Here is a 20886-nt window from a genome sequence, read left to right on the forward strand (position 1 = left end):
TAGCAGAGCTCATGCTTTGTGTGCAGAAGACACAAGTTCAGTCTTTGGCATCTCTGGTTTAAAAACAATCAGGTGATAGAATTTTCTCTGACCGAGACCCTGGAGTACTACTGCAGTCATCATAGGCCGGGATTCTTCAATCTTGGGTGCCCAGATGTTGTTGGTCTGTAGATCCCACGTTCCACTGCCAGCTTGCCCAATGGTTAGCAATGATGGGTGAGTCCAACAACATTTTGGGACCCAAGGCGGAAGACACTGGTGCAATCAGTACTGAGCTAGGTGGACTCAGAGTCTGCCACTTCCTCTGTTCTTCTCAATTTTGCATTTCTGGATTATGTTATATGTGCTTCCATAAAATGAAAAACTATATTAAGCAAAGCTGCATATACAACAGTATATTAGGGAGAAATGCACTAATATGTTGGTGACTTTTTTGGGTAAATAAAAACAAACCTGTGCAGAAATGTGGAGGACTGAATTTAAAACTGGGGTGGAAGAGGAATGTGAAACTGTACAAAACCCCCACCTGAAATGAACATATTGTCCATCCCTTCTACCATTCCAAGAACAGTCCCTCTTTTCTCCTTCAAGGCATGACTATTGCTATAGGGGTTCAAAGCTGGCTGGACCCATGAACAGGAGCATTCTTGTTTGAGGATGGTGATGCACTGCAATATTTGGTTGCAGGTTTCTCCCCCACATATCCCTAATTTATTGCACATCCCACCTACAGAAGAAGACTCCCACCATCTTCAAAATTGCATTTTGGCTGCAAAAGCACTCCTCCTCCTCCTCTTGCACCCCACTCCGAAAAGAACAGCTAATTCTGCATGAGTCAACCTCCTTTGCTCCTAGCACTGGATTCAGAAGCCTATTCCACGCCTTCTTTGAAATAAACTGTTTACTGGTGTTTAGTGGCAAAAAACCAGCCGTTCCGTGCCCTCTGACTTTGCAGGCTTGAGGTCTGGAACAAACAAGAGGGAATAAAGGAGTCAGCTGCATTTTCCAAACATGGTCTATACTATGGGCGTGCAGCTTGAATTAAGTTACTTCCATGCAGGATGTAGCTCGAGTTCATGACAAATTTTCAGGCTCATGCTAACTTCAAAAGGATCAAAGCAGTCAGAATAATGCTTTGGATGTGTGCATTGTGGGCTGAGGGCTTATCTACACTTAAATTTTGCTCTGCTTTTTCCAGACACAGGTGAAGCACAACAAACAGCAATTTGGTTTTTTGGTTTTTTTGTGGATTGCTGTTTGCTCTGATTCAGATTTCAAGAGCAGGTTTTTGCGGGAAAAGCTCAAGAGCAAAAGAAAAAAAGAGCTTTAAAGTGTGGACTGTGCCTGGAAATCATGGAGGAAAGGTAAGTGTGGATAAGCCCTGACTCTCCCACAATAAGGTTCAAGACAAAGCAGCTCAGTTCAGCAAAGCTTCCTCTTAATTTGAGCGCTGTCACTCTCTTTAGTTCTTCATTCTAGGCAGCAAGCCTGGCTGAGAGATCACGGTAGTGATTTGCAGGGGCTATGCAAAGCTCTTTGCCACACAGCTGAGGTTCTTCCGAAAACACTTTGATTTACAAAGCGCCATTAACTGAAGAAAAAATGTTTTGCTCTGGATTTAGGCAATTCAGCTCTTGGGATCTTAGGCAAGCTTTGCAGATCTTGAGATGCTAGAGAAAAGCTAGAACTATCTCCTCCTGCATGAATGCACCTGGTTGCCCAGATTATCATTGGTGGCCCTGATCCAGATGAGCGGGGCCCATTCTGTGGTGGTACCCTGTTTCATGGTTTAATCTGCTTCCTGCATTTTAACAATTTGGTGGGGGGGGTTGTTTTGCTTTTTAGGTTTGGTATGTAAGCCTCCTTGAGGACCTGTGGCATAAGGGAGTGATGGTATTTAAAATAAATTATTGTAAAATATTCCATTTGTCGAATGTGGAATGTTCTCCCCAGGGAGGGTCAGTTGGTTCCTTCCTTTAGGCACTTTTCTTCTTCTTTGGCGATCACTCGTACCCAAGTAAGATTGTCTTCCATGAACACGGTTCTAATAGTGAGTCCATAAGTGACTGCGGAGGCCAATTCTGAATCCACACATCCTTCCACAGTGGAGACATAGATTTCCAGGCAGGAGTTGATCACGGTGAGGGTTTGCCAAATGTGCCTTCCTCTTAGCACGTTTCTCCCTTTCGTTCTGAGTTCGAGTTTCTCCAAAGCCCATGACACCTTCGGTAAAGGCTGTTCTCCAATTGGAGAGCTTGCAGCCAGTGTTTCCCAGTTGTTCATGTTTATACTACGTTTTTACTTCTTTTTTTTGTACCTTCCCTTGAAACATTTCAAAAGGCACTGAAGGGCCTGAACTGGGGGAACACTTGAAGAAGGCTAAAGGCTGGAAATGCTTCCTTATTGGAGAACTTTGAGGAATTTGATCTTTGCAGATTTTGACACAAATTGGACTGATTCCCATTTCCCAGACCTATGCAAACCACGGGCTGTTTTATTTCCCAAATGCTCCAATGCAGATCTTGAATAAATAAGGGTGCAATACAAACTTGCCCTATGTGTTGGGCTTGGGAGAGGGGGCTTGTATTGGGTGAAGGTAGCTTAAAAAGCAGAAGTGAGGACCTTCAGGCACAAGGACCAAATGTAGCTATCTAGGCCTCTCTGTCGGACTCTTGGAATTGGCAGGCCACACCCCTTGAAGGCCATACTAACCACCTCATTAAATGTTTTCACTTGGCTGGAATGTGGCCTTGAACTCTGGTCACATTGAAGTTGGTAAGAGAAAGAGGTCTGTAGAGAAGCAACAATTGCATTAATTGCTCAGCTCACTTTTTCCTCTGGCCCTGCCCATTTTGTGCATGTGTACATATGGATGCTTCTTTTAGAAATAACTACTGTAATTTTCAGTATGTTTCAAGTCTTGTGTCTCCCAATATCCCGTACTGAAGCATGTCATGCTTATTGTTCTATTCGTAAGGGGACAAAACGAATCTGCAATAAACGTACTACATGACTCGGTGCTGTGCTGTGCTTGCAGCTCTTCCCAGAAACATGTTTTGCTATCCGTGGCTGGCTGTGGATTCCAACTGGAGGGAAAGCAAGATCTTTCCATCCAAGTGGAATTTGTGGGGGCCAGAGGCTCGTTCCCAAGCAGGCCAGGCTGAGCCGAGCAAGAAAATCACTTCCAGATTGCAGGCTCTGGTCCAATGGGCAGCCCAAGGGGTGTGGGTTTTGGCAGAGAGGAAGCGTGCCTTGGCGCTGAGACAGGAAATGCAGGACTCTGGCTCACCACGTGTGGGCTTGCTTGGCCCCGGAGGAGGGGTCTCCAATAGGTCATTTCGCTTTGGGCCTGAAAGGTCACACACCTGCACTACACTGCACAGGCTCTGCCTCCTATCTCTGTGCTGTGAATCCCTCTGCTGAGAGCAGCGTGGTAATCCAAGAGGGCCAAAGGCTGTCACTGGAAATGTTGACGTTGTCTTGATTGTCAACTGGAATGTGACACAGTTCTCTCCACTGCTCTCATGCACATAGGCCCATTTGCATGCGGTGCAAATCAATGGAGTGTCAGTTTCGTTTCGCTTTGTCATTTCAAGCCCTTATGGGAAGAAAAGATAAAAAACGATTTGCAACTGGAAATACATGGGAGAAGTTGGACTCTCTCTAGGCTCTGTTTCAGCCTTCCTCAGCTAGGTACCCTCTCAATTTTGGACTACACACCAATGGACTTCAACCATTGGGTGGAGCTGATGGGAGTTGTAGTCCAGTAACATATCAGTGCCGCCATTTTCGCTATAATCTTTGGCGGAATTCACAGCCTGACTTAACTAGGACACTGGAATATCTCTATCGGTAGAGCGTGAGACTCTTGATCTTAGGGTTGTGGGTTTGAGCCCCGTGTTGGGCAAAAGATTCCTGCATTGCAGGGGATTGAACTAAATGGCCCTTGTGGTCCCCTCCAACTCCTGCCTTTCTATCATTTTATTAGAGTGAGTGATGTTCAAATACAATAAAATTAATTTAATTTGGGAAAACCAGACACATGTATGATTGCAAAAACCAATAATATAATCATGTCTATCCCTTTGATGTGCTTGAAATGTGTCTGCTTCCTGTTCCATGTGGCAGTTTCCTATTTCCACACTGCACCACCAGGCAGAGATGGGTGGCTGGGCCTGACACCACCTGACTCCCCCAGCTTGCATCTTCCCTCCTGCTTTCTGCCTTCCCTTCCTGCGTGGGTGTCTGGAAAGGAGTGTTTGCTCCTCCGACAGCCACCTCCCCCAGCCCTCCTGTCTTGCCACTCCCACAGCGTAGCTTTCCTCCCAGTGAGTGAGCAAGCGAGTGTCGGGGCTGCCTCTCTTCCATTCTTCAGGCTGTAGCTGAATGGAGCAGAGATCTTGTGATGGTCCAGTCCTTTTTTGGCGTGTGATGAGGATGAACACCATGGAACACAGGTAAATCTGCAGAGGCGGGCTACTCACCCGACTCCTTCGGTAGCTTGGGTGGATGCTCTGCTGAGGTACGCTGAATTCTTTCTTCTACCTGTGCCTCAAGCAGTCTGGGTTGACGGAATCATAGAATCATAGAATTGTAGAGTTGGAAGGAACCCTGAGGATCATCTAGTGCAGTGGTTCTCAACCTGTGGGTCCCCAGATGTTGTTAGACTACAACTCCCATAATCCCTGAGCTCTGGCCTTGCTAGCTAGGGGTGATGGGAGTTGTAGTCCAACAACATCTGGGGGACCCACAGGTTGAGAACTGCTGATCTAGTGAGTCCAACCCCCTGCAATGCAGGAATATGCAGTTGCCCCATATGAGAATCGAACCTGCAACCTTGGCGTTGCCACGATCCAACCAACGGAGCTTTGTTTGTTCCAATTCAGCAGTAAACTTTGGGGTTTCCAGGGAAAGCAGCTGGACGTACTTGGGATAGCTCAGTCGGCAGAGCATGAGACTCTTAATCTCAGTCTTGTGGATTCTAGCCCCACATTCCGCAAAAGATTCAGCAAAAGTCCAACTGCAGGGGGTTGGACTAGATGGCCCCATGGGGTCCATTCCAACTCTACAATTCAATGATTCCACAGAGGTGGAACACGTCTCAGACCTGTGACTTGACATTAAGGGACAAATGGAAGTGTGGGTGGACCTCCAGGGATTCAGATCAAGGTTCTCTCCCTGCCTTACCTGGAGATGCCAGGGGTTTGACCTAGGGCAGCAGACTTAGCAGGGGAGCGTACTTATCACAGGCTGTCTACTCAAATATTTACTCAGCAGCCGAAACTGGTAGCATGAACAGTTTCCTTGTAAAGCTGGCCACACTGGCAGGGGCAGACCTACATTTTGGGGGGGCCTGAAGTTTGCACTGTTATGGGGGCCCCTTCACAACCGCAGCAAGGTCTGGGCAACCACTGTTATCTCCTTCAATGGGGTTGATCCATGACAGACCACCATAATTTTTTAAAAAATAGTAACCAGGGCTGTTTTAAGCATATCCGGCGCCATGGTACAAAGCTCCCTCCGCCCTGCCCCGTTTCCCAGAGTTTTTTAGGGAGGATGGCACTGCCGGTGGGGCTGGAGGAGGCGGGCATCGGCTGGAGGGCGGCTCCTCCGGTGGGAAAGAGGCAGAGGCTGGCCGCTTCGTGCCATGGTGGCCACGGCAGACGGAGGCTCTGGGTGTGGCGCTGCTTCGGCATGGCGGAGGCAGGCGAGGGCGGCGAGCTCATGCAGGGAGGTGCCGCGTCCAGCCTCCACCTCTCCCCTGGCGCCCTCCAGAACTTGGCACCCTGGCACCCTGCGCCACTAGCTTCTATGGGTAAGACGCCCCTGATAGTAACCACTACAACTAAGATTTTGATTGAAGTTGTACTGGATTATCTCACATGGACATGTCACTGGTGTGAATAAAAAATTCTCTATGCCTTACAGTTTTTGAGTTATGGGGGGGGGGGGAGAGGAGAATTAGGGAAGTGTTATATACATGCATTAGGCACTTTTTAAAGCAAATTTTTAAAGCAATGTGGGCTAAAGTCATTACTTGGGCCTCTCTAGGATTAGCGTCCCCAAAGCTTAAGCTTCATTAGTTTCATAGCAGATCTTCCTCTGAAAACTGGCATGCATTCGCTTTCTTTTCCTTTTTCATTTGTGAAAGGTGTAGCATTGATACCCATCTGACAAACAACGTATGGCATTGTTATCAGATCCATGCATGCACATGTATTATTTTATATGATGATAACTCAGGTGCATAATTTGTGCACTATAAAGTTGCGAATCAGACTATGTAATAAAATACTAACACTAATGCTAGTAACAATAATGGTGTTGTTCAGCTTTTGACTATAAATGAAGGAGGTGCTATTTAATGACAGCTGACTCCATCAGGCCTCCGCTTCAAAATAGGAAAAAGATAAGAAAAAAGGGTCTTTGCACTAGGCTGAGAAAGGGATCTCTGCCTGAGATGTTGGAGAGCTGCTGCCAGTCAGTGAAGACAATACTGAGTTAGATGGACCAGTGGCCAAATTCAGATCTGCAAATATGACCCCTGCATAGCAAAGAATTTGGTTGTGTACTTCTATTAGTTTGCACAGCAGAGGAAATTTCAGCGTCATGAAATGGCACTCTACACTTGAGAAAATTCCCATTTGGACACAGACTGCTATCTCCTTTAAACACTAAGCCATTTGGATACAGCTGTGTTGCAGGAGAGTTGCCCATGTCATCATATTGTCCCTCTGTTGCAGATTGTTGCGCTGGAATTCCTTCTTTCTTGCTTGAAGTTTTCTAAGGCTCCTGTTTACATGCTCCTGTTTTACACTCATTGCGCTGCCACCAAGAGTTTGGAAAGTGGAGTGCACACATTAACCAAAATCCATATCTCTTGTTTCTTATAAAATACTGCATTTTTATGAATTCCCCTAACAAACCAGCTTCAATCCAAATTGAGAAAAATGATGACTTTGCTGTCTTTTAGGTTGGCAAGAGTCCTACAAAGGTTAAAACGACAACTATACAGTCCCTGCCTTCAGGGTTAAAATATAATAGTTACAAGATAAGAGCAGAATGGGAGGGAGGAGGAAATAGGAACACAAGCAAATCTGGGAATGAGTTCTTCATAAAACACATTATTATCAGGAATCATGGGTGTCCACAGTGCGATGTATGTGTGTGTGTGGGGGGGAGGGAATCCCCCATAAATGAAACATAATCTCCAGATTCCCTGGTTTCTTCCTTCCTTTTTTAAAGAGAGAGTGTGTGTTTAGCATCTGTAGAACCTGAGCTATATTTAGGCAACAAGTTACAGTCACTATTCTTTTCATTTGTTTGTGAGAAACCAGCCAGTCCACGTCCCCCAAATAAACACGCTTGCAGTGTTTCATACTGGGACGCAGGTGGTGCTGTGGTCTAAACCGATTGGAAGGTCGGCGGTTCGAATCCCCGCGATGGACTGAGCTCCTGTTGCTCTATCCCAGTTCCTGCCAACCTGAACAACCTGTTCGAAAGCACGCCAGTGCAAGTAGATAAATAGGTACCGCTGCGGCGGGAAGATAAACGGCATTTCCATGTGCTCTGGCTTCCGTCACGGTGTTCCGTTGCACCAAAAGTGGTTTGGTCATGCTGGCCCCATGACCCTGAAAGCTGTGGAATCTTGTGGCCAACGCGGCACTTGAACCCTCAACTCTGACATCAAGAGTCTTATGCTTTACCAACTGAGCTATCCCAGCAGTCGATAAACGATGGTGCTCAATGTTTCCATTCTCTGTTTAAAATGAATCTGTATGTAAGCCAGGTGTGGGGAACCTTTGGCCCGCCAGATACTGCTGAATTACAACCCCCATTAGCCCCAGCAAGCATGGCCAGTGGCCAGGGATGATGAGAATTGTGGCTCAGCAGCAATCTGGAAGGCCAGAGGTTCTCCACATCTGCTCTAAGGCTAAGCATGTGAAAAGGAAACAGCTGCACATTGCTCTCTCTCTCTCCCTCCCCCCAACCAATGCACTCTCTTACTTTACCCTGTCTCCAATGTCTCCTCTCCAGCTCTAGTTTGCCCTGTTCAGATATTTAGATTGTGACCTCCTTGGGACAGGGACCTATTCTCTTCCACTCTACAAAGCATCACATAAACGGATGAAGAAAAGGCAAAATGGTTTGAGGCACACTTAGGGTTCTTTGAAAAGAAATTCCTTTTGTTTGCTGGGCAAGGAGTGATCTGGAAAGGTTACAAAGCAACCGGTAAGATACAGCAGGGAGAGGCCCCCTGATTCACTCCCCAGCACACACAAACTCCTTCAGCACTGCTAATTGGAAGACTAAGCAAATCCCACCTTTTCCAAGTCTTTAAACTGTCCTGATGATGCAAAAGAAATGTGGTTTGGGGAGAGGAATGGCCGAGACCTGTCAAGGGAGATGAAAGAAGAAAGAATTATGGGGCAAAACTGCTTGCGCTTGTCTGGGGCAGGAACAGTCCGTGCTGGGAGCCAAAGACTGCGCCAGAAGCATCTTGTAAATCCCACTTAATGGGTGGTCTCTCTTTCGTGCGTGTTTGTGTGTGTGTGTTTTCCTATCTTGCCAGCAATGGGCTCACGCCATCCATGGTGTCTATAAAAGGGTTACACACAACAGCTTTCTGCTCAGCGATTGCTTAAAGATGCAGAATGTTTGGGGGCTAGGATGTGGGGGAGGAGGGCTGGCTCCAGATCTGAGAAGGCCCTCTGGTGCCATGTGGGTTTACATCCCAGTGGCGAGTATTTATTTATTTACTTATTACATTTGTATCCCAGCTTTGGTCCAAGGAGCAAACAACATCACATACAAGGTCGTCGTCGTCGTCGTTGTCCCCCCCCCCCAGCTCTAGTCAGGGCATCCCCCTCACAACAACCCTGTGAAGTAGGTTAGGATGAGGGACAGTGGCTGTGTACATACCATGCATCTGACACACATTTAAAGCGCATGGCCTCCCCCGAAAGAATCTGGGTAATCTGTTAAGGGTGCTGGGAACTGTAGGTTTGTGAGGGGTAAACCACAGTCCCCAGGATTTTTTTTATTTTTTTTTTTGCAGGAGGTGGGGAAAGAGTCATGTGCTTCAAATGTATGGTGTGTATGCAAGCAGTGACTGGCCTAAGGCCGCTCTGTGAACTTCATAGCTGCTTGGAGATTTGAACCCTGGTTTTCTGTGATCTTGTGACATAGTGTTGCTGTGGGGCATTGTTGGAAATTAAAATGAGATCTCCCAGACTCCTGGGGGCCAGGCAGCATTTACATTTCCCACAAAGCCTCTGATGTTGCATTCTGGAGGTGTGGACATTGCCCAGCCAGGATCAGGAACTATGGCGGAAAAGAGACCACACAACCAATTTCGTGGTGGTGCTGTGGTGGTTAGGATAATTGGATTTTGTTGAATATGTATCTTTCAGAGTGGGGTGGGGAACCTTAGGGCCAGGAATGAAATGTGGCTCTCCCAAACAACTCTCTCAAGGCCACATTTCTCACTGGCCCTGGAGGATAAGAGAGGGATGTGTGAATATGGGTGTGAAAAATAACCTACTATACAAAGGCAAAAATGGCATTCATTGCTCCACCTACTTTTGCCTCTGGCCCCGCCCATGACTGGAATGTGGCCCTCAGAAGGTTGTTTACAAGGGAATGTGGCCCTTGGGCTGAAACTGATGCCCCCCCCCCCTGCTTTAAGGGCACCTCCCTTTCTGGTTTGAAGAAACCAAGCGGAAGTTTTAAGGAGCCTGGCCTTGTGGAGAATTAGGCCTTCAAAGAGGCCGCAACACTCATGAATAGTACTTAATAAACACCATCAGTTCTAAAAGCAAACTCATTTGGTATGTGCTGACAGAATTGTAGCCAAAATGAGGCCGCTGGGAAATTAAAAAGAGAGGAACAAGCATGGTTGGGCCATGTTTTGCCAAAGAATAAAAATATGGATGAGCAGTGAGGGACAAAATTTTTCAATGAAGACTGAGCATTTTCAGTTAGGGAAGAGGCAGAAAAACAGGAGAGGGCAAAGAAATGGGGTATCCGTTCAGAAGGTAAGGCTGGCTGAAACTTTAGCAAAACTAATCCAGCTGCTTATTTGTCTCCCCCCCTCTTCTTCCACCACCACCACATTTATTATAATTCATTCATTCACCTTTATTTATATAGCACCATTAATGGCTCTGTAGTAAAAAAAGAAGAAAAAATGATAATTACCTTAAAATCAGGTATAAACAAAAACTTACAATGCCTATATATATATATATATATATATATGAACAAGTCTTCTGCAGCATACTTAAAGGATGAGTGTAACAAAGCGCACTGACATATTTTCTAAGTGCCCTCCCAATTTAAAAACCAAACACCTGGGTAAATAAGAATGTTTTTTGCCTGGTGCCTAGAAACAGACAACAATGGCACCAAGTTTGCTTCCCTGAAAAGGGCATTCCACAAATGGGGAGCCACCACTGAAAAGTTGGCCTGCTCTTGTTATATTTAATACTTATTGATGCATCTTTCCTGGAGTGGCAGTGTGCGATGAACCTGTGGAAAGGCATTAAATGAGTTTTGAAAAAACAGGTAAATCGGGTGATATAAAATAAACAAGAGGCTTCTGATAAATTATGGCCCTGTTGTTTCAGGCCTTTAATTTTTGTGGAAATACTGAAAATCCAATCTTTTGTTTTCAGTGAGGCAAGTAGGAAGAGATAATAAAAGGCAAGAAAGGTTCTGTTACATTTGCAGCAGGGACGGGGAGACCCTGGCCCTTCAGATGCTACTGATTTGCAATACCCACCATCCCTGCTGGGCTTGTTGTTGTTGTTGTTTAGTCGTTTAGTTGTTTAGTCATGTCCGACTCTTTGTGACCCCATGGACCAGAGCACGCCAGGCACTCCTGTCTTCCACTGCCTCCCGCAGTTTGGTCAAACTCATGCTGGTAGCTTTGAGAACACTGTCCAACCATCTCGTCCTCTGTTGTACCCTTCTCCTTTCCCAACATCAGGGTCTTTTCCAGGGAGTCTTCTCTTCTCATGAGAGGGCCAAAGTATTGGAGCCTCAGCTTCAGGATCTGTCCTTCCAGTGAGCACTCAGGGCTGATTTCCTTCAGAATGGATGCGTTTGATCTTCTTGCAGTCCATGGGACTCTCAAGAGTCTCCTCCAGCACCATAATTCAAAAGCATCATTTTTTTGACGATCAGGCTTCTTTATGGTCCAGCTCTCACTTCCATACATCACTACTGGGAAAACCATAGCTTTAACTATACGGACCACTATGACCTGTCCATTTTGAGTGCCCTGCTCGGCATAGTTCATAGCTTCTTTGAGTTATTCAAGCCCCTTCGCCACGGCAAGGCAGTGATCCATGAAGGGGCCCTGCTGGGCTAGGGTTGATGAATGTGGGAGTCCAACAACATTTGGAGGGCAGCTGGTTCCCCACAGCTTATCTATAGAGCTCCAAAGGCAGCCCTTGCAAGCTGACTTTCCTAGGAGTTGCCCACCTGTTGCCTGGTATTCAGGTAACACACACACGGTGGTAGGATCCTCATAATCATTAATAAATGTGTTTAGATGTCAGAGGTTTTCCTCTGTGCTCTTAAGCATTCACAGGCTCTGTTAGAATCATGCCTCTGCTTGGTACCTGCAGAGAAAAGGCAGCCCACCGCAGGCCCTCTCTGGCAGGCTAGGGCTAGGAGCGGAACTGACAACAGATCCATTGAGCTCCATCGCATCCGAGATCCAGGAAGACTTATTCTCAGAGGCCTTTTCCCACCGCCACCTCACTCCCCTCCCCTTCCTGGCAAGACTTCTCTAAAGTACCAAGCACACTGTGCCCGTTGGCAGCTCACCAGGGAGCCAGCGAAGGCTGTGCGCACACAAGTATACACAGGGCATTGGCTGCTGGCACAAAGTGTGGCTTCAGTGGAGGGTGCTGAGGCTGGCTGGGAGGCTCCCTTGCACTCTGCCCTGCTGAATGAGCCAAGTGTGCTTGCCCAGAGAATTGGCATTTTGTGTGTGCGTCGCTTGCCTGTTCAAGTGAAAGAGAGCAGCGCACTAGACGCCTCTTATTCAGAGGCCCCTCTCTCCGGGGTTCATCGCACAGCCAGGAGCAGACATTTCTCCTGAAGATGCACCCAGCTTGGAAGTCGGTGAAGGGCAAGAAAGGACTCCGAGGGAGAACGGAGTGGGCAGCACCAAGCGGTAGATCGGCTGCTGCTTCGTAGGCTGGTTCTGAAAGGAAACAGTTACCCTTCAGGGATGCAAGCAGGTGAGAAGCACCTCTGTGCTAACCGTATGGCTCTTGTGAGGGGGGGGGGCAGCACTTTTTCTTCTGGGCGAGCCCTGTGCCTTTTTGTTTGCTTGCTTCACAGAATTATAGAATAGTAGAGTCGGACGGGAAGGGTCATCTAGTGCAGCCCCCTGCAATGCAGGGATCTTTTGCCCAACATGGGGCTCCGACCCACGGCCCTGAGTTTAAGAGTCTCATGCTCTACTGGCTGAGCTGTCTCAGCACTTCCCATTTTGCAACAGGCAGAAACTCAGCAGGTGAAGCCTCGACAGCATTGCTCCCCCCCACCCTTTTTCTAAAAAAAACCTTTTAGACTTCTGCCTTTCCACTATTAATTATTTTGTTGTGAAGGGGAGAAAATGTACTTTCTCAATGTTGGTGTGCATGTTAAAGGCAGAGAAAAGGGAGTGGAGAAGTTAGCAACCCATGTCTATGGAAGAGTTTCTGTGGGGCAATGTCCCCCCGCACTTACTGAGGGGTTGTCCACATTCACCTTTTCTCCATGCTTTTCAGGCATGGTCTGCACTTTAAAACTCCATGTCCAAGCGCTCCCCTCTCCCTCTTTCTCTCTCTCTCTCTTTCTGCTCTGGAGCTTTCCCTGAGAAAACCCAATCCTTAAAGCTCAGTCGGAGCAAACAGCAATCTACTGAAAACTCGAATTACTCCAATTCAGCGCAGACCTGTGGCTGGAAAGAGCAGGCAAAAGTTAAATATGGATAAGCCATCACCGGTGCTACCTGATCTGTGTGGTTTTTACTTATTTCAATAAACTCCACTGAATGCCCACTCAGTGGCGTAGCGTGGGGGGTGCCAGGGGTGCCGGCGGCACCGGGCGCAACATTTTGGGGGGCGCGTTTGGCCAGCCCCCCTCGAGGAAGCGGGAACCTCTCCAAGGCGCAGCGCGCCGTCGGTGGAGGAAAAGAGCCGCGCAGCAGCAGCAGCAGCAGCAAAGCCGGGAGGAGGAGGAGGTTTTTTGCTCCTAGAAAGGAAGGGAAAATGCCTGTGCGTGTTACAGAGCGAATGCACTCATGCTTGCTTTACAGCCAGGAGGAGGGGGTGGAGCTGAGGAGGAGGGAGGGAAGGAGAGCCATGCCAGCAAAGCGGGCAGCAGCCGCTTACACTCGAGGAGGGACAGACGGGAGCCATAGCAAGCTGGAAAAAGCGCCGCGTAGCCGTGCGCTCTCTAAACGGAGCAATGAGGCTGCAGAGGGACGGCAGGGCACAGGAGGGCTCTGAGCCACAAGCGCAGTGAAAATCAGTAAAAAAGTTTTTTAAAAGGCTGCTGGGGACAGGAGGGCACGGGATAAGGGAGAGGGGGAAATTACCATTCTCCCAGCGTCTCAGCTGATCCGCTGAGCAGGACTTGGGTTGCAGGGGATTTGCCATTAGCTGCGTAAAGCAGCAAAGAGGGAGAGAAGGAGGAAAGCGGGAGAGGAAAGGAGCTGCTTACACTGCTGTAAGTGGCTGCTGTCCGGTTGGCTCCTTTAAAGCAACAGTGCTCTTTCCCTCCCCCCTCCCCCCTCAGCTCTCCGAAAAGCTCCTTCTCCACCCACCCCATGCGAGCTCCTTTTCCCCTTAGACCCCCCTCCTGCATTATTAGCCACATCCTTCTCCACCCACCCCACGCGTGTTCCTTGTCCCCTTAGCAGTGGCGTAGCGTGGGGGGTGCAGGGGGGCGGCTGTACTGGGCGCAACATCTGGGGGTTAGGGTTAGGGGGCGCAAATCCACGGGTTAGGGGGCGCAAATTACTTGCCTTGCCCCGGGTGCTGACAACCCACGCTACGCCACTGTGCCCACTTCATTCTGGTGATGCAGTGGCGTAGCGTGGGGGGTGCCAGGGGTGCCGGCGGCACCGGGCGCAACATTTTGGGGGGCGCGTTTGGCCAGCCCCCCTCGAGGAAGCGGGAACCTCTCCAAGGCGCAGCGCGCCGTCGGTGGAGGAAAAGAGCCGCGCAGCAGCAGCAGCAGCAGCAAAGCCGGGAGGAGGAGGAGGTTTTTTGCTCCTAGAAAGGAAGGGAAAATGCCTGTGCGTGTTACAGAGCGAATGCACTCATGCTTGCTTTACAGCCAGGAGGAGGGGGTGGAGCTGAGGAGGAGGGAGGGAAGGAGAGCCATGCCAGCAAAGCGGGCAGCAGCCGCTTACACTCGAGGAGGGACAGACGGGAGCCATAGCAAGCTGGAAAAAGCGCCGCGTAGCCGTGCGCTCTCTAAACGGAGCAATGAGGCTGCAGAGGGACGGCAGGGCACAGGAGGGCTCTGAGCCACAAGCGCAGTGAAAATCAGTAAAAAAGTTTTTTAAAAGGCTGCTGGGGACAGGAGGGCACGGGATAAGGGAGAGGGGGAAATTACCATTCTCCCAGCGTCTCAGCTGATCCGCTGAGCAGGACTTGGGTTGCAGGGGATTTGCCATTAGCTGCGTAAAGCAGCAAAGAGGGAGAGAAGGAGGAAAGCGGGAGAGGAAAGGAGCTGCTTACACTGCTGTAAGTGGCTGCTGTCCGGTTGGCTCCTTTAAAGCAACAGTGCTCTTTCCCTCCCCCCTCCCCCCTCAGCTCTCCGAAAAGCTCCTTCTCCACCCACCCCATGCGAGCTCCTTTTCCCCTTAGACCCCCCTCCTGCATTATTAGCCACATCCTTCTCCACCCACCCCACGCGTGTTCCTTGTCCCCTTAGCAGTGGCGTAGCGTGGGGGGTGCAGGGGGGCGGCTGTACTGGGCGCAACATCTGGGGGTTAGGGTTAGGGGGCGCAAATCCACGGGTTAGGGGGCGCAAATTACTTGCCTTGCCCCGGGTGCTGACAACCCACGCTACGCCACTGTGGTGATGCATGAATTGATCCGCGTTGGCAAATGTTGGAATAAAGCGCAAGACAATACGGAAAAAGCTTGATCGCAAATGCAAGGAGCGTTAACCTCCCAGGAATCGGCCTTAAGCCGCTGCTGCCACCTATAGGATGTCCTGAGTATAGATAGCGAAGCCTGGGAATGAAGAACGAGAACATGATTAGGTTAGTATGCGGTCACGTCCACACCTTGTATTTAAAGCATATTCAACACACATTTAAAGCTCATGCTTTCCCCACAAAGAACCCTCCGAACTACAGATTCCCTCTCACAAAATCACAGTTCTTGTTACCCTTAGCAAAGTACATTTCCCATGATTTTTTGGTGTGGGGAAGAACCATGTGTGTTGAATGCTGTTTAAATGTATGGCTTATGTGCAGGTTTGGATGTGCAGGTTTGTTGCTGTTTCATTGGATCAATTTGTACCCAGTTCATTAGACCTCCCTGGAAAAGTCTGGCTGGTTCTGTCAATAAACTGAAAGCCAGGCCACCAGATGAAGGATTGATTTAGAAATATTCCATGGAGATTTATTAATAGGGTTAAATCCAGGATTGTGTTTAATCCCACTTGAGACCTTCTCTCTATATCCCCACCCTGACTGGCCAGAAAGGGGATGATAGGGTGCTTTTGCACTGAGGCTCCTTTCAGCTGACTTCAGCCGCAGGCATGTAGCACTGCCCCCCCCCCCCCGCTCAGGAAGAGTCGTAAAATAACCATTAAAGGTAAAGGTAAAGGGACCCCTGACCATTAGGTCCAGTCGTGACCAACTCTGGGGTTGCGGTGCTCATCTCACTTTCTTGGCCGAGGGAGCCGGCGTACAGCTTCCGGGTCATGTGGCCAGCATGACTAAGCCACTTCTGGCGAAACAGAGCAGCACACGGAAACACTGTTTACCTTCCCGCCAGAGCAGTAACTATTTATCTACTTGCACTTTGACGTGCTTTCAAACTGCTAGGTTGGCAGGAGCAGGGACTGAGCAACGGGAGCTCACCCCGTAACGGGGATTCGAACCGCCGACCTTCTGATCAGCAAGTCCTAGGCTCTGTGGTTTAACCCACAGCACCACCTGCGTCCCAAAATAGCCATTGCTGGCTCTGAATTATGCCTTATGTTGGGTTTAGAGATAACTGAAACTACAAAGAGTTTGTTCTGGATCTTGCTGTTCTGTTCCTATTTTAAACCATTTGGAATTTAGTGGGTTTGTGTGTGTGTGTTTACAATCAAATCAGTTTGCTGGATAGCAGGAGAAAGTTCCGGAAAGGAGTTGCTGGCCCCTTATGGGAAAGGCTGTAGCTCACCGGTAGAGCAGCTGCTTTGCATGCAGAAGGTCCGAGGCTCAGTCCCAGGATGGGAATGTCCCCAGTCACCTGCTGAGAGTGCAGTCGTCACTGAGCTAGATGGACCCGTTGCTCTGACTCTGTATAATGTGGCTTCTTCTGTTATTTCTGTATCACTGTCAGCACATGGGACATTTTACAGAGCACAAGGGGACAAGTCCCTGCCCTGAGTAGCTTACGACACGAAATTTGAAAGTGGGATGGGGGGAGAAGAGGGGGTGAATGCCCCCATATTTCATGGGGCCACCCCCCGCTTAAAGCAGGAGAGATTTTCAGTAACTTTTACGGGGGCGGGGGGCAGCAGCTTGCTGAATGTTAATACTTTTCAGGGTGGGGAGTTTTATACCATAGATCAGGTAAGTCCAACCGGTCGATCGTGATCTACCGATCGATCGCGTGTCATCCCTGGTCGATCCTTGTCGATCGTGTGATCCAGATTGATCCCCCCCCAAAAAAAACCTCAACAACTGTGGTGAATTATCCCAAAAAAACTCAACAACTTTGGTCAATCCAATGGGTAGATCACTGCCTGTTTTTTTATAGTGGGAGTAGATCACAGTCTCTTGAGAGCTGGACATGCCTGCTAAAACCACAGCAGCCCAGTTTTATTTGTGAAGCATAGAACTGTAAAGTTGGAAGAGACCCTAATCTCAGTTTCTCACTTCCACATAATCTTTGTGCAAGCAAATTGGAACAGAAGCCACAATTTTGACTGACCACTCACAGGCCTGCGGATTATGTTCAGCTGCCATTTGAAACTGCAGTTTGCCTTCAACTCCTGCAGGTGGCACTGTAGGAGAGCAGCTTTGTCCAGCTTCTAAAGGCCTTCTAGGCCCGCAACATCTGCACCTCACATATCCCAAACCATGGACTCCAATGTGGAATTTGAGACACTTAGGAAAGAAATGTTCCAAATCACCTTCCAAATGCACCCACTTTTTCAAGGGTGCAAGCAATCCTCTCTATTTTTTTCTGGTGCCATTCCCATAATGTGCACATCAGGAGCTGGCCAGCAGCTAGATTGGCCCTTTGTGTATATGTGATTTTTTTTGAGGAGGCAGCGGGGAAGAGATGGGTTAAGATCTTGCAAGCAACCTTCTTAAAAGGAACTAGGGCGGCCAAATGCAAAAGAGGACAGGCAAGGAATTTCATTTTTTAAAAAATGATATTTATTAAGGGTTTAAAAATTACGGGGGGGGGGACACAACAAAAAATTTAACAGGACATACATTGCAATACATAAAAAGAAAGACATAGAAAAACAATACAACAATACAGCAAAAAGAAACAATAACACTAAAACACACATCCAATATTCCATATCTTTACCTTTCATTTACTTGTTTCATCGACCTCCTCGCACCTCCCTTTTTTGTATTCTAGTCCAATTAATTGTTTCAGCAAATTCTTTCCATCTTTCTCAATTTTTGTTCTATAATTTATCTTAACGGTCTAACCTTAAATTTTTCATTTTGGCCCATTATCAATCAGCTTTTACTTAATTCTTTATTACATTTCTGCTAAAACCATGTAACTTCATTCCAGCATCCTTCTAACATTCATTAATTTTGCAATGTTTTTGTAAATATACTTTGAATTTTTTCCAATCTTCTTCCACCGACTCTTCTCCCTGGTCTCGGATTCTGCCAATCATTTCCGCCAGTTCCATGTAGTCCATCAACTTCATCTGCCATTCTTCCCTGGTGGATAGATCTTGTGTCTTCCAGTACTCTGCGATAAGTATTCTTGCTGCTGTTGTGGCGTACATAAAAAGAATCCTATCTTTCCTTGGCACCAATTGGCCGACCATGCCCATGAGAAAGGCCTCTGGTTTCTTCAGGAAGGTATATTTAAATACCTTTTTCATTTCATTATAGATCATCTCCCAGAATGCCTTAATCTTTGGGCATGTCCACCAAAGGTGAAAGAATGTACCTTCAGTTTCATTACATTTCCAGCATTTATTATCGGGCAGATGGTAGATTTTTGCAAGCTTGACTGGTGTTATGTACCACCTATAGATCATTTTCATTAAATTTTCTTTTAAGGCATTACATGCCGTAAACTTCATACCAGTGGTCCATAACTGTTCCCAGTCAGCCATCATAATATTATGTCCAACATCTTGTGCCCATTTAATCATAGCAGATTTCACTGTTTCATCTTGAGTATTCCATTTCAACACAAGTTATACATTCTTGACAAATTCTTAACTTTAGAGTCTAACAATTCTGTTTCCAATTTTGATTTTTCTACCTGGAAGCCTAGTTTTTTGTCCAAATTATATTCCTCCATTATTTGATAATAATGGAGCCAATCTCGTACTCTGTTTTTTAATTTTTCAAAGCTCTGCAATTTTAATCTGTCACCTTCTTGTTCCAAAATTTCCCAATACTTCAGCCATTTGGCCTCCATATTGAGTTTTTTATGAGCCTTTGCTTCCATTGGTGACAACCATCTTGGGGTTTTATTTTCTAACAAGTCCTTGTATCTTATCCAAACATTAAACAGTGCTTTTCTGACAATATGGTTTTTAAACGCTTTATGTGCTTTAACCTTGTCATACCACAGATATGCATGCCAACCAAATACATTGTTGAAGCCTTCCAAATCCAACACATCCGTGTTTTCAAGAAGCATCCATTCTCTCAGCCAACAAAATGCGGATGATTCATAATAAAGTTTAAGGTCTGGCAGGGCAAATCCACCTCTTTCTTTAGCGTCTGTTAATATCTTAAATTTTATACGAGGCTTCTTGCTCTGCCAGACAAATCTAGAGATATCTCTCTGCCACTTCTTGAAACAGTCCATTTTGTCCAAAATTTGCAATGTTTGTAACAAAAACAGCATTCTTGGCAGTACGTTCATTTTTATTACAGCAATTCGGCCTAACAATGATAGCTTCAAATTTGACCATATTTCTAAATCCTTTTTCACTTCAGTCCAACATTTTTCATAATTATCCTTAAATAAATTCACATTCTTAGCAGTCATGTTAACCCCTAAATATTTCACTTTCTTAACCAGTGTCAATCCTGTCTCCTTCTGAAACTTATCTCTCTCAATCTCAGTTAAATTTTTCTCTAAAACTTTAGTTTTCGTCTTACTCAACTTAAAGCCTGCTACCTGACCAAATTCTTGAATCAGTTCTAATACTCTTTTAGTACTTGATTCTGGCTCCTGTAAAGTCAATACCAAGTCATCAGCAAATGCTTTCAATTTGTACTGTTTGGCTCCCACTTGTATACCTTTTACCAATTGGTCCCTTCTAATCATATTTAACAAAACCTCCAGGACCGATATAAAAAGCAATGGAGAGATTGGGCAACCTTGTCGTGTTCCTTTCTCAATCTTAAATTCTTTCATCACTACATTATTCACAATTAATTTGGCCTTTTGTTCTGAGTAGATTGCACCTATACCATTTCCAAAACCTTGACCAACCCCCATCCCCAATAAATTCTTCTTCATAAAACTCCAGGTAATGTTGTCAAAGGCTTTCTCCGCATCCACAAATATCAAAACTGCTTTAGTATTAATCTTCACTTGTAATTTTTCTAAGATATTAATTATATTCCTCGTATTGTCAGACAAGTGTCTGCCCGGAAGAAAGCCCGCTTGATCTTTATGGATTTCGTCTGCTAACACCTTTTTTAATCTTTTAGCCAGAATGTCTGCAAAGATTTTGTAATCCACATTAAGCAGTGATATGGGGCGGTAGTTCTTAAGCTGCGTCTTTTCAGTCTCTGTTTTTGGTATAAGTGTGATGTACGCTTCCTTCCACAACTCTGGTGCCCTTTTCCCTTCCAATATTTCATTACAGACTTCCTTTAAAGGTTGTATTAACCATTCTTTCAAAGATCTATAATATCTAGAAGTCAGTCCATCCGGTCCTGGAGATTTACCTAACTGCATGTTCTGAATGGCCCCTTCTACTTCCTGTTCCGTTATTTTGTAGTTCAGCATTAATTTGTTTTCTTGGGAAATTTTTTGTAGTCCATTCATTTTCAGGAATTTCAGAAGTTGTATGTGCTGGAATTCTACAACCGCTGCTACAGGCACAGGAGCCCTGCCTTATTTTATATCTTGCTTCCCTAAGATAACCCCACCACTACCACATTTTTCTTCATTGGCCCAGCTGCTTCAGGAGCTCCACCGACCTTTTCTTACCTCTCTCTAGCTGTCCCTCTTTCTTAACGAAAGAGCTTAAGGCAACTCTGCTAGATGAGACCAATGGCCCATTCTCACAGTGGCCAACTGTGGGAAGCCTGCAAGCTGGACATAACAGCACAATGCCTACCTGTGATTCCCATCAACTGGTATTCAGAGGCATAACACCTCTGACAGTGGAGGTAGACTATAGCCATCGTGGCTAGTAGCTGTGGATATAGTATGCCTTATTATATGGAATAGTAGCCTTATTCTAGTTGAT

General features: G+C 46.7%; 1 protein-coding gene and 1 long non-coding RNA gene across 2 annotated transcripts in view; one reads left to right on the forward strand and one right to left on the reverse strand.

Annotated features, from left to right (window-relative positions):
* Positions 1-20886, forward strand: part of NHSL2 (NHS like 2) — a 118987-nt gene that overhangs the window by 12112 nt on the left and 85989 nt on the right. The window lies entirely within an intron of this gene.
* Positions 3026-20707, reverse strand: LOC310698099. The gene is made up of 4 exons (XR_014521302.1): positions 20625-20707; positions 12769-12955; positions 8325-8394; positions 3026-3598 (listed from the first exon to the last, which is right to left on the reverse strand). It is a non-coding gene; the product is annotated as an uncharacterized lncRNA (long non-coding RNA).

Source organism: Podarcis liolepis (assembly GCF_965112155.1).
Source record: "Podarcis liolepis genome assembly, chromosome: Z".
NCBI classification, from domain to species: Eukaryota; Metazoa; Chordata; class Lepidosauria; order Squamata; family Lacertidae; genus Podarcis; species Podarcis liolepis.